General features: G+C 39.8%; 2 protein-coding genes across 5 annotated transcripts in view; both read right to left on the reverse strand.

Annotated features, from left to right (window-relative positions):
• The window catches only part of LOC137284816 (uncharacterized), a 59710-nt gene extending 57743 nt beyond the window's left edge, over nucleotides 1-1967 (reverse strand). The window contains exon 1 of one of the 3 annotated variants that reach the window (XM_067816812.1): nucleotides 1914-1967. The gene's annotated coding sequence lies outside the window, so the exon portion shown is untranslated. Of the gene's footprint in view, nucleotides 1-1558; nucleotides 1626-1913 lie in introns of those variants that run through there. The other 2 variants (XM_067816810.1, XM_067816811.1) reach the window with 2 other exon arrangements.
• Nucleotides 1-26188, reverse strand: part of LOC137284830 (caspase-7-like) — a 654824-nt gene that overhangs the window by 377067 nt on the left and 251569 nt on the right. The window lies entirely within an intron of this gene.

Raw genomic sequence — 26188 nt, forward strand, 5'->3', positions numbered from 1 at the left:
ACATATTTTGTGCAGCAGCAATAGGCTCATGTACACAATCCCCTTCAATCTGTGATGACCTCTTATCAATTCACCACAAATATAACTCACATGTTCACATAGAGAAATATATTAAAGAGGGTGTATTCCCATCAAAGTACGAATGGCGAAAAGTTGTAAATACACATGAACATAGCTGTGAAGAATACAGATGGGTTATGCAAACCTCAATTAATACAAACATGACGCTTTATGCACGGCTGCACAGCAAGTTAAACTATCATAGTCTACGGCAAATGGCATACCTACATCCCACTGATAAATCTGCCCTCCAAACCTGTATTAAAATCTCATCACGTGGCAAAATATCTAAAGAGTGCAACCTGTGTAACAAATATACCTGTGACTATGATTTTCATACACCCCTACATTGCGAACGACTTGGCATTAAGAGAAACGATTTTTTGCGATTATGATTGACATTCTTGATGTGGAAACCTATGTTGCCTTTGAATCACAGAATGACTCAATGTGCTGTCTTTTCTATTTGGAGGTAAAACTGTCTGTATTGATAATGTTGATTGAGAGACATGGGAAACAATTATTCTTTATATAAGATTTCCTTCTACATTCACCAGATAAGACGACACCTCCTACAGCGCCACACTGATTGATCTTTGCTGATGTATAATGAAGTGTGTCCATTTTCGGATGTTTCTTGCATACATTAATTGTATACAAAAGTAAATCCTTGTTCTTATGTAAATTGTAGCTTTAGGTAACCATCTCGACTACAATGCTTGTATACATCTACACTAACTTTGCCCCTTTCTTGTATTTACATGTATAATTATAATATGTTTGACCTTCGGATGACCGTATAGAGGAAATAAAGAATCTCTCTCTCTCTCTTTAAGTGCGACAGCAATATTAATAAATGACACTGCTTTACAGAGATGTTTTTCCTCGTCATTCAATGAAAGAACTGCGCATTGTAACATTAGCAGTTGTGTGCAAGAAAAAATAGAATCCATGATAATGCGGCCTAATTTTATCTGTTATCGGGACCATAACTTATATGTTCAGAGACTTATGATGTAGAAAATAGGATTAACATGCACAATTAGTGCCACTCACTACGAATCGCATTATTTCGATACAATAAATACGCCAATACACAGATCTGCTGCCAATAAACGTACGGTTTGTCACCTTTCCTAGTATAGCTTTTCTATGAATTGAGGAACCCCGACATTCCACCAACACATATTCATCATGCTATTCTTGAGAACATGTCCATATAACTCGTGCTTGTCTTTACAATCACCGTATTTAGCTTACATCGTCCTTGTCATAAAAATAGTCGCCACTGTCGTGATGTTGCCATAATATCATGATAAAGTGTTCACACAATAGCTACGTGTCCACACAACCTATCCCTGTGTAAGCGTGGTTTAGCCCAATGCATGACTTTCGCATAGTTATTTTAGACCACCATGGTTCACTCAGACTGGGGCTGATTACTGAAATCAAACACAACCCACCCCCTACCCCCCAAGGCAGGGAAATGTGAACTTACTGTGAAAATATAGCTGTCCTGATGTCTCTGTCTAGAACATACCAGCATCTACACAGTGATAACCGGTTTCAACAACAACCCGAAGCCCTGGCGTCAATGAGCATGACGGACGTTTTGCATTATGATATCATCCCTTGCATTTGGATAAAGGGGTGTTGAGTAATATGAAAAGTTTAATGCTGTTCATAAGAGACAGTATGTCGATAATAGAGTCACGAACCTCCAAATGACATCAGATGTTCCAGATATCGATGAAACAGTCTAAGCAGTGAGGTCAGGGTGTTACCTTGTCGGCAAGCAAAACATATTCCGTGAAAATATAAACGTTTGATAACATGCAGATAACTATTCCTACCATGGCCCAGTTCAAGCAGCTAGCACGGCGGGTGACTCAGCATCGCTGAACCTAAAGTTCTCGTTTGCATAACCCACGTGGAACACGGATTGCAAGCGCAGTTTACTGACTTCAAAGGAATAGTTTGACACATGACCATACTGGACGAAGTGCAAAGCCGTAGTGCTGGACATAGCCCCGATTTTCGTATTGCGATGGATTGCAAACGTTTTTAGAGATATTGCAGTAAATATATCGTGATATATTGACTGGAAGGTTTCTGTCCAAGGTTTCTGCCTATAGCTCTCTGTGTGCGACATTATTTTCTCACTTACACCACACTTCCAGGCAGCCTGACCCACAGGCACTCGTGTCATTGGGAGGATTAAAGATTTTTTTTTTAAATTTGAAAATGTTGAGATGAGCCCCTATTTGAAACGATTCACAGTACAATATATCTAGACAAGGCCGGACACAAGCCAATTTTGACCATCAACTAACCGATCTTGACACAAATGGCGGACGATATCAAGCATCGACCAATGAGAATGCAGCCTCATGTCCTTGCCATCGTCCGCCATTTGTGTCAAGATCGTTTAGTTGAGGGTCAAAATTGGCTTTCAATCGACTTGTAGAAATATCAATAAAGAATTGGTAGGTGTCATGAGTAGTGATCGATAGGCCAATCACCCCTGATTGTGTTTAGGTGAAGTTTTAATCGATTACATGCGATTGTAGCGTAGCGGTCGGCAAAGCATGCTGGTTTGGGTACACCGAAGTGTCCGGCCTTGTCTAGATATATTGTGCCGTGGAGCGTTTCAAGTCGGGGGTCATCTCAAAATTTTCCTATTTAAATCCTCGCAGTGACACGAGCGCCTGTTGCCAGACCCCATTGTCTATACAGATAAATGAGTGAGTGAGTGAGTGAGTGAGTGAGTGAGTGAATATAGTTTTACATCGCACTTAGCAATATTCCAGCTATATGGCGACGGTCTGTAAATAATCGAGTCTGGACCAGACAATCCAGTGATCAACAACATGAGCGTCAGAATGAAGATTTTTATGGATATCAACTTCTTTATGTGAGAACACAACGTTTCGGAGTTAATGCTTACTCCTTCATCACCTTGTGTTCTCACATAAAGAAGTTGATATCCATAAAAATCTTCATTCTTATGTATTTTCACTTCTAAATGACATTCAAAGAATTAACATGAGCGTCGATCTGCGCAATTGGGAACCGATGACATGTGTCAACCAAGTCAGCTCGTCTCACCACCCGATCCCGTTAGTCGCCTCTTACGACAAGCATAGTCACCTTTTATGGCAAGCATGGGTTGCTGAGGGCCTATTCTACCCCGGGACCTTCACGGGTCTATACAGATAAATAAAATAATATAGAGCCATAATGTAGAATGCTTAATCGAAGTACTACAATGCAGTAAAGTTTTGCGAACAGAACATTAAAGTTAATAGTTTAACATGATTTTCATAATCAGCGTTGTTTTTCACCAAAGAACGCACTTCAATGCACACTCCTTACGTAAATATTGTTAGTGTCAGCCAGTGATTCATTCATATTCAACTCCAGTATAATGTTAACGTGATAAATGACACAGAAACATGATTTAATTTCACCACCCTTCCTCTGTTCACCCTTCCTAGCTTTTATGTCATGGTTTATTCCATCAGGTTTGAACAAGTGAACCATGCACAAGACCTCTTTATAGCGCTAATGGTATAGCTTCATAAGATGGATTCATAAGATAATCTAACCTAAATAGCTTTCTTGGCTTGACCTCTGTTTTGATATTGTTGTTCCTGAACCCCCAATACAAGGTATTGTTAGACGTTTACCTGTCCGCGTTAAACAGAGAGTAGCTCTTTCCCACATACAGGACGGTCGACTCGACCCTGTCTTTTGAAGTCATATGAACTGCATAATCTAATCACTCATGGTTTTGATATAGGGTATCGCGTATGTGTAGACAAGTTCATTCATGTATTGAGTAAGCTTTGTTTTTCACTCAGCAGGGCTTTGTCTCGATTAATGTAGACATCTCTTATAATCACACTTGTACAATCGGCTCTGCGTTCGGAAATGAAAGGTGTGAGTGAGTTTAGTTTTACGCCGCACTCAGCAATATTCCGGTGATCAATCCGGTGATCAACAGCATGAGCATCGATCTACGCAACTGAGAACCAATTATATGTGTCAAGCAAGTCAGTGAACCTGATCCCGTTAGTCGCCTCTTACGACAATCATGGGTTGTAGAAAATAGGATTAACATGCACAATTAGTGTCACTCACTACGTATCGCATTATTGCAATACAATAAATATACCAATGCACAGATCTGCTGCTGCTGACGTACCGTTTGCCACCTTTCCTAGCACAGCTATTTTTTCATGACATTCCACCAACACATATTCATCATGCTATTCTTGAGAACAAGTCCACATAGCTCGTGCTTGTCTTCACAATCAAAGTATTTAGCTTACATCGTCCTTGTCATAAGAATAGTCGCCACTGTCGTGATGTTGCCATAATATCATAATAAAGTGTTCACACAACCTAGCCCGGTGGAAGCGTGGTTTACCCCAACACATGACTTTCGCATAGTTATTTTAGACTACCATGATTCACTCGGACTGGGGCTGATTACTGAAATTAAACGGACGCACGTACACATACACTCACTCACACACGCACACGCACGCACACACACACACACACATAGACACACATACCATACACAGACAGACAGACGCACACACACAAGCACATATACAAGAGTGATCACTATTACCCTTTTCTTTTTCCAAGGCAAGGAAATATGAACTTACTGTGAAAATATAGCTGTCCTGATCTTCAAGTATCCCCGGATGTCTTTGTCTGGAACATACCAGCATCTACACTGTGGTAACCGGTTTCCCTGGATCCCTGGCGTCAATGAGCTGTAGTAACCATCGGTTATTAGGTGTACAAATTATGCACCACGCAAATCTGCAAATTAGTGTGCTACGTCAATTCTACTAGATATTACGGTTGCATCATAAGAAATAATGAAAACATCAAAGCTAACGTTATCAGTGATAATGAATATAACCTGGAACAATACGCTGATGATACTGAACTGTTTCGTAATGGGACTGAAGAGACATTGTATTCTGCTACTGACAACTTTTTACAAAATATCACGTTTGAAAATTTAGAAAATTTAGATAAATCGAAAGCAACCTGGATTGGATCAAAAGCTAAATCTATTGATAAGATATGTAATGATCTGACTGCTGGATGGGTAGTTGGTGTATTTGATGTACTAGGTATTAATTTACACCAGATCACGAAGGGTAGTGGGTAAACAACACCAGAAAAAGACTGGATGAGATTAAAAGACTTAGCAGTCTTGGAGAAGAAGAAATGTAACACTTATTGATAAAATAACAATAATAAAATTGGTTCATATTTACGATTCTCTGCCCAACCTACCATCAGGCTATATCACCTCCCTTGAAAAACATAATTTGCTTTAGATTGATAATGATAAAATAAAACATAGTCAAAACAACTATGAAGAAGGGGGTTTGAGAATGGTTCATACTAAAACATTTATGGATACTTTGAAATTATATACTTTAAGACAATAGGATAATCCATGCAATATACGTTTCAAAGGCATTGAAATTACATTAAGATTTATATAACCTTTTAGCAGGATGTGCTGAAAGCATGGCAGGTATTTTAAATATATTATCATGTCGAGCAATAATAAAAGTTGGAGAAAGTCATTTTACCTTAAATAAGTCCGAACTTTTCCATGATTCTTCTAACAACGTCCTGAAACCTAAAGAGACACACATTTGGATTATGAACATATGTCGATTGGTAGTATTTTCCAACTATTATCATGAACTAATTATTTCATCAATATTTCACTTGTTGATTTCCTGCATATTAGTATTATGACCATTTCAGACTTAGCGTACAGGTACATTTTAATTTCATATCAAAATACAATACCTACATCAATCACCGTGACGGAAGTCGAAATGCGAGCGAATGGTTGCTGTAAAATAACGTTTCATTCGATACAAACTGAAAATTTCATCTGAAACTTACCTGACAAGGATGGGGCACTGTTAATTTTTTCTGCCCTGGGTGTCCGTTGCGATCGCTCTAAGGTTCCCAGATCCTTAGTTCCAAAGCTTCAATTGTGAAATACGTTGCTATATCTCAAGACAATTGTAGCAAGTATACAGACTGCAATCTCTACTACCTCACTCTCACAGACCATACTTCAAAACAAGTACGAAGTTTTTCCAATCTCGCGCTTGTACGTTTGAACAAAAATGGCGGCATTTCAAAGACTCATGGCTGCTGAATTATTTTCTAAATTCTATTGTGAACATGTCACTTGTCTGCTTACCCTTTATAGTTTTAGAACAAAAACAGTGATAACTGCAATATGTGTTTAAGTATGTTGTTTGTTTTCACAATGGCATCACATCTCGCGAGGCCTTATTCATTCCTAATCAAGCGCTTCCGGTTACGTAGTCTGGCTGCTAGGTGGGTAGCGCCTGCTCCATCGGCCGTGACGGACTCTGGGACCGGGCAGCTCTCTTCCTTGGCAGGCATTAAACAAATGAAACAATAGTATCGATGGATATAGTTTGGTTGTACTAAAGTAGTCCAGCAATGTAAGGTTTTTCAATGCCGAAATTGCCCGACAATAATTCCCATTTAGCATTTCTCATGTCTGCACTAAATATCCAAAGTTATAAGTGCCCCACTGTGCCCCTGCTTAGTTTCAGGGTGTGAATCAGTCACCCGTAGTTAACTGACTAAGGGGGGATTAATAAGGGATTAAGTACAGCCTGTTCTGAAATTTATTGTACCACAGCATAAAACATTCACACACGATACTTCATTCTTTTAAAATATACTATAAAACAGCATACGAACATGATACATGGCATACATGATACTCGCATTTTCGTCACCATTTCTCTAATACACAAAAACAATGCATGTACTATTCGCACATGATACATGGCACCTTTAAATTATAATGAAAAAACAACATCATTTAACACAGATCACTGTCAGCTGCAGACAGTAATAGCTGCTGGGGCTAAGAGCCAGTTAATACCTTGTCACAACACGCCCCCACTAAATTGTCAGGTGCTCGTTGAGAAGATACACCAATGCGAAAAACAAACCTTAAAAAGGCACATGACACGGAACAGGTCTTTTGTCAGCTGCAGGTGAATAGCATATCGTTGGACTCTTTCGTGTGAATATTGATGGGTACATTCTTCGAACAAGGTAACAGTCTAATGGTTAACCTTAGCTTCTTTTAAGTTTGATATCTATGGGTTTTTTTTCATTTTTCTTGTAATACCATTTTAAAAAGCCATTGCATTTCAGTTTTCTTTTCACCATGAAGTTCTTCTAGGCGAGACAGACAACAAGTTACAGTTCGGGCAAATGTGTGTGAAATATGATTCACTTATATTTTATGTACCCTAGAACAAACTTTATAAATTCATTAAAACAGATTTGTTGTGTCTTGTATTATGTTGCTGTACAAAATATAATTCTGCCCCAGAACGTTCACGAACATATTGTTCTTTTTGGTACAGTTATATGTAATGTGCCTGACCACTCCCAGTTACTGTATATCAGTATGTACCACGTTGAGATATATCACAAATGGAAACTGAAACCCAATGGCTCCTTACTCAGTAATTCCTAAGCTTAAGATATTTCCTAAGTTTCCCAAACGAGACCTAAAAGAGACTGAGTAGAATCTTAAGTTTCCATATTCTTTCAGTTAGGTTTCCGTTGTCCTGAAGTTAATATTGTTTTATGTGACAATATTAATATCCTCTATTTGAATTCTGGTGTACAGAAACACTGAGATCACTAAGTTGAACATAGCACAAAGGCATTTTAATGTAGGTTTCTGGATGTATGCATATCGAGTCACATTTGTTTTTCTACAATCGTTTCATTCAAGATCTCACTAATGGAAACCATCGATGATCTTTTCCAGTTGTTTTATGCAGTGGAAACTAACAATGATACTTTCCTATCAGTTTCCATTTCTGGAAACTAACCTTGTTGGTTTCCGACAGTTTCCAGATGCTGAAAGTAATCTTGATACTTTCAGCCACAGGAAACTGCCGTAAACCAACAACAACAGTTTCCAGGAACTTGTATGATTTGACATACCTATCTGACATTTTTCATGTAGTTTTCCGGAAATTTCGAAATCTTATTATTTTTGATTTGTTATTGTCTTTCGAAACTATTTTGCAAACGCAACAGTACGTAAATATAGTCCCCAGCACCAAGCTAAGTTTGTGGGTTCAGTGAGTGAGCGAGTTGAATTTTTACATCGCATCGGCAATATTACAGCCATATAGCGATGAAAAGAAGGTAATCAGTCTAAAATATCCGTCGACAAAGGACGGAAAAAGTAACTAGATTATCACAGATATATTGAGGTTAAAACTAGTACAGTCATGAAATCTAAAACATTTTAACTAAAGAGGAGGATACAGAGAATAAAAACAGGCTATAGGTCGCCAACAACTGAAGGTAGGTCACCATACTAGGGACCATGGGGACTTACAGTACTTTTGCTACCTGTATGGACTTGTCGGTTCGGATACGCGGAAATGTTTTTTCTGTCAGTTTCTGGATACAGAAACCTAGCGGAAACCTACATTACCCAGTATCTACTAGGTTTCCACAACAGCGGAAAACAAGTTCTTCTTACTATGAATGTTTCAACGAACTGAAACCAAGTGGAAACTTCTAAAGACAGTTTCAGTCGCAGAAATATGATGGAAACTAAGACTTGTTAGTTTCAATTTTGTAAAGTATATGGAAACTCTCATATACTGAAACCCAGCAGAAACCTACATTACCCAGTATCCGTTGGGTTTCCGCAAAAACGGAAACTAAGTTGTTTTCGCTGTGGATTACAGCAAAGTCATGCATACACCGAACCGTGAAGAGTGTACTTACGAGATTGACAACTTATCGCTGGAGTTGGACATGGTGACTAGTCCGGATCTTGCCCGGCAGATTTGAAATCACTACTCTGGAAAAATGATACGATAGGATACTGCACCATAGAATGATAGTGCGTGAAAAGAGCGACACGGTATGGAATATCAATATGAACGTGTCAGCGCGATCGATGAAGGGTGTATTGATCATACCCGTGAAGGAATACGATCCTTTCGAAAGAGACAGCGAGAACTTTTTAACCCAGAAATCAACAAAGTGGGAGTGCCTAGTCAGTTATTTAGCCATGGAATGTGAGCACAGCAGAAATGGGATGAAATAATGAAGAAGGCACAATCAGCTGGTAAATTAAAATTCTATTTATATGTTATTATGGACGCGCAACTTAATATGGAAGATGGGAGATTTCTGCAAACCATCTATTGACCTGCAGTCGGTCGCGCTCAAGACTTCACTGGGGTGTAGGGTATCCCCACTGGGACCCACTTTACCCCATGATCCACACTGTGCTATTATATGTGGACAGACGGGATGTGGTAAATATGTTTTCGTGCTGAATTTGTTGGAGGGATATCAAAAGGAACTATTTGATAGAATCATTGTGCCCGACTATAGACATGAACAAGACTTACAAGGATAGATCTTGGGTGATGATGGACTCGGACGTACACAGAGGTGACCCGGGTACTCGTCTACAAGGGGTGACTGCAGTGCTAATAGAGAGATAGCAAAAAAAGAGACATGCTCTCGTATTTAACGTTTTCAGGTCAGCACGCAAACCAGAGCATCTGGGTGCTGACACAAAAATTCAATTCGGTGTTCAAAGATTTGAAGGAGCAGACGCGTTGGGTGGTATAATTTCATTGCAAGGATAGTGATTCATTCCAGGAGTGTTTGAGAGAGAATGATGTGATGAGTAAACCGGACTGGGAACGGGTGAAGAAACAGCTCGCTGTAACTGAACATGTAACGTTCGTGTTGAAAATCGACCAACCAGTGGATTACCAACTAATAGCTTGGCAATTTTTAGTAATAGTTTAGTAATGGTTTTAAAAATTAAAACAAGACTACTATATTATAAAATGAAATACGGTGAATTACTGGAACAGATGTTAGTTTCAGGGGACAACAAGCAGCGAGACAGACTGATAACACCAGTTGTGGGTGGTAAGGCAAAACAATATTTGGGTGATAACATAACAGCTGATAAAATTCGGAAAATGTCAATTGAGGAAATAAATACATTATACGCTAGGTATGAGACACAACTCGGGGCTGAAATGCAAAAGTCATAGGTTCTACTGTTACCCAGATTTACACCAGCATAGCATTGCACTTTTTACCAGTCCGACCAGAACGTCGACCATATTTGTGGGAGGACTTACAGAAGGACACGTTTATCAATAATGGCCTGAGCTTTATCATTTGTGCTTTATATCATAAATATGGTACGTATCTAGCTCCCATGACGGCGGTGATCATCATGGCAAAACATTGTATATTTAAAAAAACAAATAATCTGTAAAACATAATAGATACAAGATGGATGCTGCCCAGGAAGAGGTAACCAAGATTCCGAAGCCAAGTTCTGCAGACAGCAGACTGCACCAGGAGCCAGTGATGCATGTCACCAAGAAGAAGAACCGAAAAAGAGTTGAAGCTGGTAGAAAGAATGCCTTAGCCAGGCACACAAAAAATAATAACATGTGGAGGTATCCCACGTGGGTGACCGTAGGTGGTGTAGTAGCCTCTGCTGTTGTTTCATTATATATGTTACTTAAACCAAAGTGGGAGCCACACACCAACCCCAGCCATCGCCCCCAGTAATTGACCCTCATATTATGTTATAATCAAAATTATATTTCCACTAATATATTATGTCTGAGGGAAAAACATTTGTTAACAATACATACCACGCATTAGTGGTTTCTGGATTAGCAGTAGGATACGCTCAGTCGACTAATATGATTATAAAACAACCAACTATAACACTCGATTTCGACCTGCGAGATATTTTCATGCTTACTATGAACATTGTTTTTGCGATGGTCACCAGAAACGTTCTGGTAAAGCAAGGTGTTATACCTGAAACTATTTTGAAGTAATGTATATAATAGCGGCACTTAAACGTTCGTTAAAGATAAGGGTATAAATATATACCTTTTATCCCTGTGGTATGATTTGTAATTCCTCGTGAACGAATCCTCTACGTGGCCCATTTTCAAAGAAGTACAGGTTAGGTTCCCCGTCTTTGATATCCTCTCGATTGATATTGCACGTTTTCATAGACCAGATAGGATCTGTTGCACATTTACAGGTGCCTCCCTCGTATTCACCTGGTTGATATAAATATCTAACAAGTGCACGATCTGGATTTTTTTCTTTTTTTATGACGGGGTGCTGCTGCCTCTGCTACAACGGGTTTCATAGGAACTGCTTCGACTGGTCTCTTGTCGAGTAGTCTTGTTACTTTGTGATTCATAAAGTCAACCACCCAAGAAAGCCGTACTATCCATTCGGTGTTTCTGTGTGGGGGCCCTAATTCTAAATCGCGTGAATATTGGTGTGCAAACAAACGTTCAGCTATGGAGCGATTGAATCTCTTGACTATAGCTTGACTTCGATGTTCTCTGGCTGCACCACGCCTTACCTTGGTATTGTGTTTTGCTAGCAGTTGTGACACGGCACCCATGCATTCCCGGCCTGGATCAACTTGTCCGAGGGACATTTCAGTGGACTGTGTTTGTATATGCTACTTGAGTCACATCCTTCGCGGTCAAGGGTTCGGTTTCCTTATAGCGGCTGGCAACGTATCATGTGGAAGAAACAACAGGTTGGCCTGGTGATCTTGATTAGGTATATGAATACCGAATTTTCTCCTGGGTATATATTTTGGTAAGTATATTTGCCATATGGCTTGTTTCTGTAACCAGGCTTTGGCTTTTTCTTCCGAAACACGTGTGGCTTTAGCTAATTTTTTAATAGCGTCTGCCCCTTTCCAATATCCTCACGGACTGTAGTAAATTTTCTCCATTTTACTATGTAATTTCAATATTTTTATGGCTGTAAGCATTGGTATTGACACCATCTGATGCTATCCATTGTTTTGTATCCATTGGTGATAGAGACGTCTTATTTAAAGTCAACCCGTATATCTTATGCCCATCACTACGAAGTATGTTCATTTGGTGTTTGAATGTTTTCTTCTCGAATAGGGTTTGTTTGTAGAGGGTATGCTTGATATGTCGTTTCACCACATTCTTTTTCACACCTTTAGCCTTTCTTATTTCAGTGTCATCTGCTTTCCTGAAGTAATACATCTTAGGTCTCAACCCAATCGGTGATTGGTGTGCCCACACATTCATTCTTCATCTTACCTAACACCTTTTTGTTGACTTGGCTATGCATAGAATGGTCTCTCGGGTAATCGGTGGTATCATACAGGTGCATATTATAACCAGGAGGGGTATCCCCCACACCCCCGGTGTTTATCACAGAATGAAAATTACTCTCAGGCACCCATTCGAAAAACCACCCATGGGTAGATATTGGTTCATGGCCCAGCCGTACAGGTTGTTGGCATCAAGGTAGAGCAGGTGGTTTGTAGGTTTCTTAGGGTTGTAGCCTTTCACACACCCGTTGTTAGCTTTGGCATAACGTCTTGATACCATAGAAATACCACTGCGTAACCCTTTCTCGATAAACAGATGATGCACATCGTAATCTGTGAATAATTGTAATGCCACCCTGGTTTTCCTCAGTAAGGCATCCCACGAGAGCCCAGGACTCGAATAATACTAGACCAGGTCCAATCTGTATTGTTTTCTGAATATCTCGAACACATCTCTTAGCAACAACACATCTGTTTTCAAATATAAATCGTGATAATCACCGAGATTCTTACAGCCCAATTTATCCCATACATGTTGCGCATGTGCGTAATCATATTGTGAGATGGACTCGTTGAACAGCTTGCTATAAAAGCAGTCAACGGGAGGTAACTGTGTCTCATTAAACTTGGACCAGTCATCCATGTATTCGTAAGGATAAGTTCCCTTGCATAGCAGCAAACCTCTAGTTTTCTCTTCTGTGTAATGATTAGTTATAGCCAAATCGTCTGGGATATTAGTCCTTACCAAACTGTCTATAGACGAAAACAGAAAATGAACACTATCGATGAATCTCAGCCCATTTAACAAAAAGGATATATATCTTTCCATATTGTTTGGGTTGTAGGTTATGTGGCCTTCTACCTTTGAAATAGCCTGCATAATCAAGTGTGAGTGAGTGAGTTAATATTTATCGTCACATCGGCAATCTTGCAGCCATATCGTGACGAGAACAAGTAATACTGATATTGTTGAATGAATGAATATAAGAAAATAAAACCCTGTTGACAACGAACAGTAAACACACTAGTAAATATCACAGATATCCATTTAAGACTAGTAATTAAATCTAAAACAGTTTAACTATAGTGAACAATACAATATAAAAATGGGCTATGGATTGCCAACAACTGAAGGTAGATCACCATACTAGGGACAATGGGGACTTACATTACTTTTGCTACCTGCATGGACCCCAGCTGGATTTACACCATCCCCTCCGTCGTTAGCAAGTTAGGCACATATAGCCATACATTTAAAAGAACACATATACTACGATAAAATAGCGGAGTGTTTGAATTTACTTTGAACGTTTGTGGACTTACGTACCCTCTCAGGAGGACAATAATTTTACAGTACTTTAACCCCCCCCTTGAGGATACAGCCACTAACAATCTTAGTTACTAATTAAAAATTCCAATCATAAAATATGTATCTATCTACAACTCATTTAACATATCTAATTCTTTTTAAAATGCAATAATTAAATGACCACTGTTATTGTTAAAAAGATCCTTCATAGTTCTTGATTTAAAATAGTTATCCCTTGTGATGGAATATTCAACACAGTCAAGCAAAACATGCTTGACCGTGATTATTTCATCACAAGGGATGCAGAACGGAGGATCCTCACCTTTCAATAAGTATTCATGAGTATATCTCGTATGGTCAATACGACATCGTCGCAAGATGACCTCTTCAAACCTGGACTGACAACCCAAGTAGGTAAAACCAATATAAGGTTTTATTGCATGTAATTTATTAATGCCCACTTGGGTGTCCCACTTCATCTGCATCAGGTAACGGATATAAGATCTAATTGTAGCTTTATAGTTAGTGTATGGAATAAGAAGTGGTGTCACAGATTTGTTGAGTGTTGCCTTGGCTGCAAGATCGGCCAGTGTGTTCCCAGAAATGCCTACGTGGCTGGGTAACCAACAAAAGACGATGTCGTATTGGCCAGTTGCAAGATCATTATACAATTCAATAATTTCAATTAAAAGTGGAAATTTTTAATAGCCTGAAGGCAAGAAAGAGAGTCGGAATAGATTACATACTGCTTATGTTTAGGGTGTCTTTGAATATATTTAAGAGCAGTTAATATGGCATTAGCTTCAGCTGTAAATATGGAACTGCTATTCGGTAACCTAGAAGATATTGTTCTGGATCCAATGACAGTGGCACAAGCCACTGAGCCACCGTCCTTGGACCCATCTGTAAATAAGGATTTATAATTGCTATATTGAAGTTTTAATTGATTACATTCTTGTTTATATTGTAATTCATTAGTTTCTGATGTTTTAAATGTGGTTAATGTTAGGTCCACTTGGAGCCTAACCAACTGCCAAGGAGGAGAAGAAAGAAGACGGGAGGGAGCTATGTTTTCCAGCTCAATGCCGGCCGAAGAGAGAAATGGTTTAATTCTATGTCCTAGAGGCGGAACAAGAGAAGATTTCTTATTGTATAAATCCTCATACACAGGATTGAAAACACAGTTATAGGCAGGGTTTGACTCGTTTGAATATAGTTTTGTTATATACTGTAAAGCTAATTTTATACGGCGCTGGTCAAGAGACGGTTCATCAGTCTCGATGCACAGGCTGTCAACAGGTGAAGTTCTAAAGGAGCCAAGACAAAGTCTTAGACCTTGATGATGGACTGAATCTAATAGTTTTAAGTTGCTCTTGCAGGCTCCTCCATATATAATTGAGCCATAATCAAGTTTGGAACGAACAAGTGATCTATATAGGTGTAGGAGGGTAGCTTGATCACCTCCCCATTTTGTATTAGAAACGACTTTCAATAAATCGAGTGCCTTCAGGCATTTAGTCTTTAGGGATTTGATATGCGGAAGAAAGGTTAGATGAGAGTCGAAAATCAGACCTAAAAACTTGGCCTCCTTAACAACTTTGATAGGAGCGCCATTTAAAAACAGTTCTGGGTCCTTATGTGGTTTGTATTTCCTACAGAAATGGATACAATTAGTTTTCGACTTGGAAAATTTAAAGCCGTTTTCAAGACACCACTTATTTATTTTGTTTAAGCACAACTGCAGTTGCCGTTCAATGGTATGCATATTTCTACCGCGACAAGAAATGTTAAAACCATCCACGAAAAGTGATCCAGCAACTGAAGCATTTAAAACCTTTGCTAAACTATTGATCTTGATGCTAAATAAAGTAACAGACAAAATGCTGCCTTGTGGCACACCCTGATCTTGAATGTAATAATCCGAAAGGGTAGAACCTACTCGGACTTGAAATTGCCTGTCGTTTAAAAATGCGGATATAAATTGAGGCAAACGGCCTTGTAATCCAAAATCATGTAGATCTCTTAAGATACCGTGTTTCCATGTAGTGTCATATGCTTTTTCTAAATCGAAAAAGATTGACACTGCATGCTGTTTGTTTACTGTGGCATTCTTCACGAATGACTCCAGTCGCACTAAATGGTCAGTGGTACTGCGATTTTTACGGAAACCACATTGAATATTGGCGAGTAAATTATTGGATTCCAGGTACCAAGTTAATCTATTATTGACCATGCGTTCCATGGTTTTGCAAACGCAGCTAGTCAGAGAAATAGGTCTATAATTTGAAGGATCAGTATGATCACGTCCCGGCTTAGGTATGGGTACAATTATCGCATCACGCCAGGATGAAGGGAAGTTACCAGAGGTCCAAATGTCATCAAAGATACTTAATAATGTTTCTAAACACGGTTCTGGTAAATGTTTCAGGAATTGATAATGGATATTGTCACTTCCTGAAGCAGTATCATGAGCTTGTTCAAGTGCAGTGTGGAGCTCAGAAATAGAGAAGATTTCTTTGTAATCTTCCCCGTTATCTGAATGAAAATTAATAGTTTTCTTTTCCTTCTGTTTTTGGTATTTTTGAAATTGGGGTGTATAGTTTGATGAGGAAGAATGCTTTGCAAGTGTTTCACCCAGTTTATTAGCAATATCCAATTGATCAGTTAACAACTGATCTCCATTTTTTAGATGGTGTATGCTTGATTTAGTACCCTTACCTTTAATTTTCTGTATCACGTTCCATATTTTAGACATTGGGGTTCGTGAATTTATCTTGGAGACATAATTTTGCCAAGACTGATGTTTATTTTGTTTAAATGTACGCCGTGCTTTAGCATTTAGAATTTTGAATTTATTCAAATTATGAACCATTGGATGGCGGCGAAAGTATTGTTCTGCCTTTTTACGCGCCTTCCTAGCTTGCTTGCAAGCACCGTTGAACCATGACTTACGGATGTGAGGATGTGTAGAGGACTTCGGGATACATTCATCTGCTATTTTGTGAAGTTCTTCTGAGAAAACATTTATGGCATCGGGAACATCTAAAAACTGAACAGGTTGCAGCTTGTTAAGGCAAAGAGTTTCAAACAACGCCCAGTTAGCTTTAGTAAAATTCCATCGTGACAACGGGGAAACGTCAGATGGTGTCACAGATTTTAGAATGGTAGGAAAATGATCACTTCCACAGAGGTCATCGTGGACTGACCATTCGAATTCTGTAAGCAAATAAGAATCAACTAGTGATAAATCAAGGCACGAATACGTGCCAGTGGCACGATGTAAATACGTGTGAGAACCATCATTAAAAATGCACAAATCATTATTCAAGAAAAACTCTTCAAGTACTTTGCCCTTGGTATTTATATCATGAGAACCCCAAATTGGGTTATGACCATTTAAATCACCCATGATAACACATGGCTTAGGGAGCTGGTCATATAGAGCCTGGAGTTCAGACTGATGAAGTGAGTAGGACGGCGGTATATACAAAGAACAAAGAGTAAAGACTATGTTTAATGTAACTCGGACTGCAACAGCTTGAAGGGGCGTAGCTAGAGGAACAGGACTGTGAATCACACCCTGGCGCACTAGTACTGACGATCCACCAGTAGCTTTATCTCCCGCGGGAGAATAGTGATGATATGAATTGTAAAGCCGTAAATCAAATTTATCTGTTGTCTTAAGGAAAGTTTCTTGTAAACAAATTACTGATGGTTTGTAATCTTGAATTAATAACTGCAGATCATTGAAATTATTCTGAAGTCCCCTGTACAATGTGACTTACACTCATGGTGGGTTAATGGGTGAACGAGAACGTGAGGGAAGAACATTCCTTTTGGTTTGAAACGGAGCAGTAACCTCCATTTCCAGCGGTTCAAAAGAATTTTGAACCTCTACAGGTGGTTGCGAAGAAGGTGGTGCCTCCAAGTGTTGAAGCACCTTCGTCTTTTTTTTTCTTGTGCTTTTTTTCTTTCCTTGTTTGATGAAGAACATTATTCTCAGTGTCAGAAAGTTCTGGAGATTCTGGTTCTGTGATCTTCAATGGTGGGCTTTCGGTTTGAGAGGCCGAAGTATTTGTCATTTGACTTGAGAGAATACTTTCACTTACAGATATTTGTTTGTCATGAATCCATGAAATGTCAGTCTGGCACGACGTAGCCACTGTAGTAACATTTTTCATAGGGGCAGGAGAAGATGCTACAGCTGAAAAGGATAATGTACTTGGAACTGAAAACGGATCTGGCACCAACTTTTTGGCTTCAGAATAAGAAAGATTATTTGTGCATTTCACTTTCATAATTTTTGAGTGATACACGAAGATGGGACAGGACCTGGACGAGGCCAAATGCTCACCATCACAGTTTGCACACTTAATTGCATTGTTGCAATCAGAATTGGCATGAGTACCACCGCAGCGAGAAAATATCTGAGTGCAAGTACAAGTTCTGGCACCATGACCAAATTTTTGGCAATGGTAACACCGGAGAGGATTTGGAACATAAACATCAACTCCGATGTTGAAGTATCCGGCTTTTATTGATTTTGGGATAGTTGGCAGAGCAAACGTGAAAAGATAAGTGTTTGTTTTTATCACAGTGTCATTTTGTTTTCTTGTAAATCACTTAACAGCAATGACTCCTTGGTTTTTGAATTCGACTAGAAGCTCCTCCTCGCTCATGTCAGAAAGACAACGAGCACGATCTCGAATTATTCCACGGCAGGAATTAAGTGTATTGTGTACTGAGACAACAACCGGGACATTTACAAACTGCTTTAATCCAAGCAGATTGACGGACTGTTGTTTCTGTATACATTCCACAAGAAGTGAGCCAGAGCGAAGTCGAGTGACGTTTTTCACTTCTCCACAGGTACCTTTGATGCCCAAGGATATGGCAAACGGATTCAACTTGAGCGGATTACAATCGGAAGATGAAATGACAATAAATCTCGGCCAGTAATCATTAACTTCAGGTGTAAGTTCCTCATCAGATGACACAGAATCAACATGACGGCGTTTGTTCTTCGACGAACCAGAGTGTTGGTTGAGAGACATGGTGAGAGAATTATATTCGGCAAACTTGCTCCCCACCCGCCATCGAGTGTCAACAAAGGACGATGTTGCAGAGGAATCCAGTCTGCATCATCAGGGCTACAAGCCTGCTATACTCCAGCAAATGTAACACGAATAGCTATATTTGTCTACCAAAGTGACTGCCCAGCTGGTTCTGCACATGACAGAAATTTGGAGACCTACAGAATTCGGAGGTTGACATTAACCAGATTGGCCCATGAGCCACCGCCTTCTGACGTAGGACTCTAGGCAAAAACTTATATTTTTAACAAATGTGAAGCCCAAACATAAAGAATAGGATATTAGACTCTAAACATGGTATCTCCAACACAGGGCTTGACATGACCAGCCGATTGATAGAATCGGGCCCATTCTACCTCCCGTCTAGGTGAAGTCAGGGCCAAAGTGGTGTGTTGAGCAGTAGGAACACGGTTCCAAGAACCCAGTGCCCTCAACCACCAGGATCCCCTCCTCCACCGACACAGGGCCGCAACCCATGGCTAACGGGTTGGTGGACCAAATATCCCCCTGGGTCCACTACGGGGTTGTCGGCGAGCTCTTGGCGTTACCCAGCACCCACCACGAGGATGTGGCTCGCCACGGGTGCCTAATCAAGTGTGAATCATAGCCATTGAGATTATGAACTATGATGAGGATGTGTATCAATTTCGGATTTATCTGTAACTTCATGTGATAGTGATCTTGCACTGAATCACAGTTCAGAGTTACCGCAGATCTGACAATGCATGCTTTTGTTGTGGGTTTCTCGATCCGCTAGGGTCATGCGCATTGGTGTTTTGTTGTTTTTTCTTTGATCTTTTTCTCTTCATTTTGTAAACACTTGCCTGGCCCTCTATAAATAACTGGGGGTTTAGTTTTACCATCACAATGAATGACCACATACCCGAATCCACATGCTTCGTGCTCTTGGACTCTTTGTTTGAAACTTGTATCAGTGGATTGGGCTACTGTGCTGATTGGTTTCACAATAGCTTCAAAATCAGCACGGATAATGTATGGCACCGACATTTAATTTTTGTGATTGTAAAATTTCAAGATATCATAGGGTTCCTTTGGCATCTCTATCCTTAATGCCACTTCCCCCACCTCCAGGCAATACTCTCTGTGTGAGACGAGCAGATCTGGCACCTTTCACAGAATTGTTTCTTCCCCTTATATTTTGATTGATTGTACACCAAGCGGCTGAAATATGTTATCGTTATATAGTGACATTGTTCACCTACTTGTATTAAAAATATATTAGCCTTTTTTCTACCCTCCTTACATGATAGAGGCCTTATCCTGTGGACTATGACTTTCTCCCTTCACATCCCAATACGTTTATGGCCAAATCTGGGTTCTGTTTTTCTATTTTTGGGCACTGAGAGATAGGGGTGGGTTCCTCTATACCATCCCAAATAATCACATCATGTTCCGAATAACCGGATAACAGTGGCGAATTTAGTTGCTCCATTCACCTGTTGTTTCTCTAGTGTCATATTTCATGCGAGTCGAAATAAAATACCTCTTAAATGTTTCAGTTCTTCATTCACTTTATGAAATACCAATTGTTTTATATCTCCAACGTCTATATTTCGTTGAACTTCCATCTTCCACCCTCTCAAATATTTTCCTATAGCATGCTCAGTAGGCATAAATGGTAAATCTATAGGTTTTGGTTCCTTCGCTAATTCAGTGAGCTCAGACTTCCTCATACGAGAATACCCTCAAATTCCTCATTCACGAGCTTGCTTCATAAGCTCTTACACAGTAGGTGTTTTTTGATACCTTAACCCTAATAAATTTGGTAACTCATGTTTCCTCACACAAGAGTACCCTCGCATTCCGCATTCACATGCTTGCTTTTTCAACTCATGCACTGTAATCATCTTACAGTGTATACTATATGTGAAACAACTGTCTAAATGTACATTACGGAGGTGATATACTGCCATTGCCATAGAGCTATCACGTGATCACAGTGTTCATAACAGGATAGACACATCAAGGAGGTGATGTACTGCCATTGCCATAGAGCTATCACGTGATCACAGTGTTCATAACAGGATAGACCCGTTAAACCGAGATTATTGCTCTCAGTCCTGAGTAGCTCAATTGGTTAACTTAACCCGAGAGCCACTTCACTGCTCAACACCTGGAGCCCCGTGCTGATTGCCTGGCTGGCTGCGGTGAGGCTAATTAGGGCTATTCACGCCTGATATCCCTGGCAGATTTTGGAGATTACAGGAAACTGTCTCGTCATACGAGCAAGTCCTGATTGTTTAATTGTTTAATTGCCTTGTAAAGGTATATGTTGAAAGAAAGCAGGAATAAATACATGACATATATGTAACGTTTTATGTAATTTTATTGCAATTTCTCTTGTAGACTTTTGGTGGTGTGTGCATGTGTATTTTCTTAACACATGTTTGTATTCTTTGTATGTAAAACATACTTAAACAAATTGTCCCTCTCATATCATTGTGTGGGGTTAAATTATTCAATACATCTATGTCAATGGCAGTAAAGAAGAATTTACGCACATGCATAATAATCTTCTATGAAAGAAGCGTTTTCGCTGATATGTTGCTAGTGTATAGTGAATATTTTAAGGTAAGTACTAATAAGCTAGTGTGTCACATACATGGAACAGATTACAGGTTGTCACTTTGGTTCACTTAGATTTAACGCAGAAAATATACGTTATCACACAAACATACATGTATACATATTGTATACATATGGAAATTAATTAAGCAACACCAAATTCAAAGACACATAAAAACTTAACAAAGTTTAACGAAGTAATTTTGATGATTGATTATTCAATTTTGATGTATTGACATACAGCATGAGCTTTTCATGGGTTGATATGACGCGCGTGAAGCTTGCACAGCGCACGTGCATTGCTTTAACCTCAACTTTCGAAAAATGCACTTTTTCCCTGGGGTGTTTACAAGCGCAGGTTGTCGATTGCATTCGGTTTTTCATTCATTTCAATGTCATGGCACGTAGGAAATTATCAGAGGCCACTCGTTGGCAAATAATCGGCATGAGGAATGCTGGTATGTCTCTAAGACAAATCGGGACTCAAATCGGACGACATCATTCCATAATTTCAAAACTTTTGAAAAAATACCGGGCCACTAATGAAGTTAAAGACCTGCCTAGACCAGGAAGACCCAGGAAGACCACAGTCCGGGAGGACAGAGCTTTACTGAGACTTGTACGGCGCAGGTCCTTCGACTCGAGCTCTCGGTTGAGACAGGAGTGGCTTCCAGGGAGACCCATCTCGAACAGGACTGTTCGGAATCGTCTGAAAGCTGCAGGATACCGGGCAAGGAGGCCAATCAAGCGACCCAGACTGTCTCCAGCCCATAAGGCAGCCCGACTGGCCTGGTGTAATGACCGTTTGCACTGGAACATTGCCTCTTGGAGGAAGGTCCATTTCTCAGATGAGAGCCGGTTCTTGCTGCACATGGTGGACGGTCGTACTCGGGTCTGGAGGCAGAGGAACACAGCAATGGCTCCACGGAACATCCAGGAGACTGTGGCCTTTGGGGGAGGTTCCGTTATGGTATGGGGGTGCATTTCCATGAACTGCAAGTTGGATATCATTACCATCCGTGGCAACCTTAACGGTGTTCGTTACCAACAGGAGGTTCTTGACAGGGCTGTGGTACCTCATTTTGAGAACCATCCTCTGGCAACGAGACCCATATTTATGGACGACAATGCTAGACCTCACAGGGCGCATGCTGTAAATGATTTTTTGCGGCAAAATGCAATTGACAGAATTCCATGGCCTGCCATGAGCCCTGACCTCAACCCCATTGAACATTTGTGGGACTTTATTGGCCGTCGTGTGAGGCAGAGAGACCCACCAGTCCATAATCTCAACGAATTGACGGCTGCCCTGCATGAGGAGTGGAACAGGATCCCCCAGAATCAGATCCGGAGACTCATCCAAGGAATGAGGAGGCGTCTGGAATCGGTGGTGCGTGCGCAGGGAGGACACACTAGATATTGATGAAAGTCGGTGTGCAGACTCTCAGATGACTGTTCTTTCTTTCCATGTGACATTTGTGTTAATACACCTGACAACAACGTCTGTGGATGAATAGTAAATTGTGTCCATTTTTTCATGAATTTAAGACAGTTTTAAGAATTTGGATTTCGTTGCAATAAAGCAAAGTCTTGATACTTTTTCCCTTTAAGTTGTTTGTCAGAGATCGTCTGTTGAATAAAAAAGTGTCAAACTATATCAACCCGGCATATTTTGATTGTCAGAACACTTCAAAGTTGCTCCAATAGAAAAAATTGGGGTGTTGCTTGATTAATTTCCAGGTGTATATAATGCTATTCCTTGCACATGCATAAGACAAAGGGTCATGAGATGGGCGTCATCAAAGTTCCGGAATGGGACGTTTTGTATCTCAACTGTTCAATATATTCCCTGATTTGTTATCTATGACCAATGGTATCATGAGATACCTGTCACATAGGAAATGACAGGTGATGGGGCGTGGGCTAAATTTCTGAAGAGCACATTCGGTCACTAGACAGCTTGGCTACAGATTGACCATTGGCTAGATTGTTGTCCAGTCGATATGCTAGATTTCGGCTTTATCAACTCTAGCTATCATGAAAAAGTTTGTGTATCGTGAACATACATGATCGTAAGGATGCCTGAAATGTACACATAGGACTAACAAGCACTTTGATAAGTTTATTTTTCTTTGAAGCGCTCAAAGCACTACAATCCGATTATTTTTTATCAATTCCGTTACTGACATATTATCCTCCTTTTGCTGAAGATGGATCTGATACACGTGATCATTACACTGGATAAGTAAAGAGATCAAATACAAACGTTTCTAACACAATGCTTATGTAAATTGCATTGAAAAATCATATTTCAAATCAACATGAAACAGCTTGAACCAAATGCCCCAGTTACCTTTTATGGTTTATGTGTACTATATATGTATATTATGAGTAGATGCAAGAGTTATCACTTCATATTCGATTATGCATTATTGTCAACTTTAAAAATCAATAGTTGCAAATGAGTTAGGTCTAAATTAGTAACTTGGTTTATTTCAAATCTACACAGATATGAGTGTAATACAGTATTGCTATTTATGTCTACGATTCACTATATGAACTATTACAACGAATGAATGAATAATTTAATTTAGAAGAAGGTTTTATAACCTTGTCACCGTTAATTCAATCAATGTTCAAACACAGTATCTTTGTATTCACTCCCAAAGACGAGTAACAAACACTTACCTCCTGTAACAAAATCTCATAATCCCCTTTCTCGCAGACATGTGTTCATTTGGCTGTCTAACCCCCCGACATTGCAAGCAATTGTTATGAAAACACACTAATTGTTCTTCTGATTAACACAGAAAGTAACCTCTCTCGTAAGAAAAGCTAATCTTTGATCATTACTGCTAATTATATATGAATTGATTGAAATAATAGGTACAGTACGAATTTAAAATCTAAAACGCATACTAGTATGCGAGTGTCTCGCTGAATGAAAGGTGCTTTTTACTACCCCCAATACGCGGCTCTCGCTGTGAGAAGCTATCTAATTTGCCGCACATACGCGGCGCTGGGTCTTAATGAGTTAAGGTGCGGGTTTATCATGTGCAGTTGCACAGCTGTTCATTGTGAGTTCGTATGCCGCCGGGCCTGAGTTTGACTTCCTTGCCTTATTTCATGATGCAAGGGTTCTTGCAAAACAACTGGTCCTTGTTTATCATTTTGAGGCCAAGGTATTACGATCATATCAGTTGGGTCACTGAAAAGGGCCTTTCTGAGCGGCTCACTCTCATGGCGAGAGAAGGTACTGATGCAGTCCTCCTTTGGGAGAAATGAGGAAACAAATCTTTCTAAGTTTCTCTTGGAGGACTGTGGCTGCAAAACGGACCCTCCTTTACTCTTTTACTTCAATCTTTCTATGGGGGGAACCCCCCACCCCTGATTATAGAGATTGAAACACGTAGAGTAGTATAGTTTGTACTGATATGTAAACAAACAATTCATTTGATATGAAATATTTTATACAGTATAGGAAAAGAAAAAAAATTTAATGGTACGGTTTATGAAAGCTTCACATGCCTAATACATTTGATGAAATAATGTCACCCAAAGTGTTAGAAAACTATGCTTAAAGGCTGATAACTGCGTCTAAACTCTGATTGTACAGGGCCAGGGAAGCAGGGGTACAGCTGCCCCCTATAATATTTTACAGGTTACTTTTTATGCATAAACATATTGATATAACACTCTTTTAATATTGATAGTGCCCCCTTAATTGAGAAGTGTTAACTTCGACCCTGTTCTAGCTATTCAAAGTGGTCTGTCAGACAACTCTTAATCACTTTTGATACATTCAGAAGCTTACAACTGACTCTCCTCTTCACTCTCTTTCATATCATATGTTACATCACGTCAGAATTGGAGTCATCTACAAATCAAAGCTATTCGCGCAACAATAAAAAAACGTGTCTCTGTGCAAAATAAATTAGTTTATCTGTATTGAAACAGATCTCTCTACTGAAATGCTGACCCTTTGCGTTTACTCAACGTCAGTTCAACCAGTCAATGGGGAGCAGGATCTCTTGACATCAGAAAAGTTATAAGCTGACCATCACAAATGCTTCAACCAGGGCCAACTGGTGAAGGAATCTTCATGATTGATTGTATCCACACGTGCACTTGGTAGTTAACTCACTCAATAAGACGTTTCAGGCTGTTGGATGTTGATGGGATTTTTCTTTCAATACTTCATCTACAAGAATCACTTCATTATTTGGCACATACATACGAACATTAAACACCTGTCCACAAGATGCAAAGACTGTTTCGTGAACATCAAAACTGTGATCCATTTGTTGTGTGGAGCTTCCCATCCTTTTTGGGAATTGTCAACGTGTTAAAATTACTCCATTTTGGTTAAATAATTCAAAAGTTTTCACATTATTTCAATCGTCAAACTTTTACTATAAAATACCGCTTTTGTAAATACAGCTAGAAAATCATCGGCCCGTAACAGCAAATACGCTCAGCATCAGCCGAAGCCGGAAAGCTTACGTAATAAATTACTTCATAGGCCAGTGACGCTACTTTCGAAACCTGTCACGCAGACAGTCTCACAATGGCTCCTGTCGAGGACCTAGGTCAACCATCACATTATGTAAGCTCAAACAATTTGCGGCAGACCACAATAATTCAGAACTATCATCCCGCAACGAAGTGTAGTGAGAATCGCGCTGGATAAAATGCAATGTTAAAGGGGCACTGATGCGGAGCGAATAATGTTTTTCGCCAACGGTCTAATTACGAAATCAAACCGCAAATTGGTCAGCGCCCGCTCCTTCGACCGTGACGGACAAAGGAACTGGGCTCCTGTCCATATTAGCAGAATTTCTTCACCTAAACAGTCGGGAGGCCGGATGCCCATCA

The sequence above is a fragment of the Haliotis asinina genome, chromosome 5 (assembly GCF_037392515.1).
Source record: "Haliotis asinina isolate JCU_RB_2024 chromosome 5, JCU_Hal_asi_v2, whole genome shotgun sequence".
Lineage (NCBI taxonomy): Eukaryota > Metazoa > Mollusca > Gastropoda > Lepetellida > Haliotidae > Haliotis > Haliotis asinina.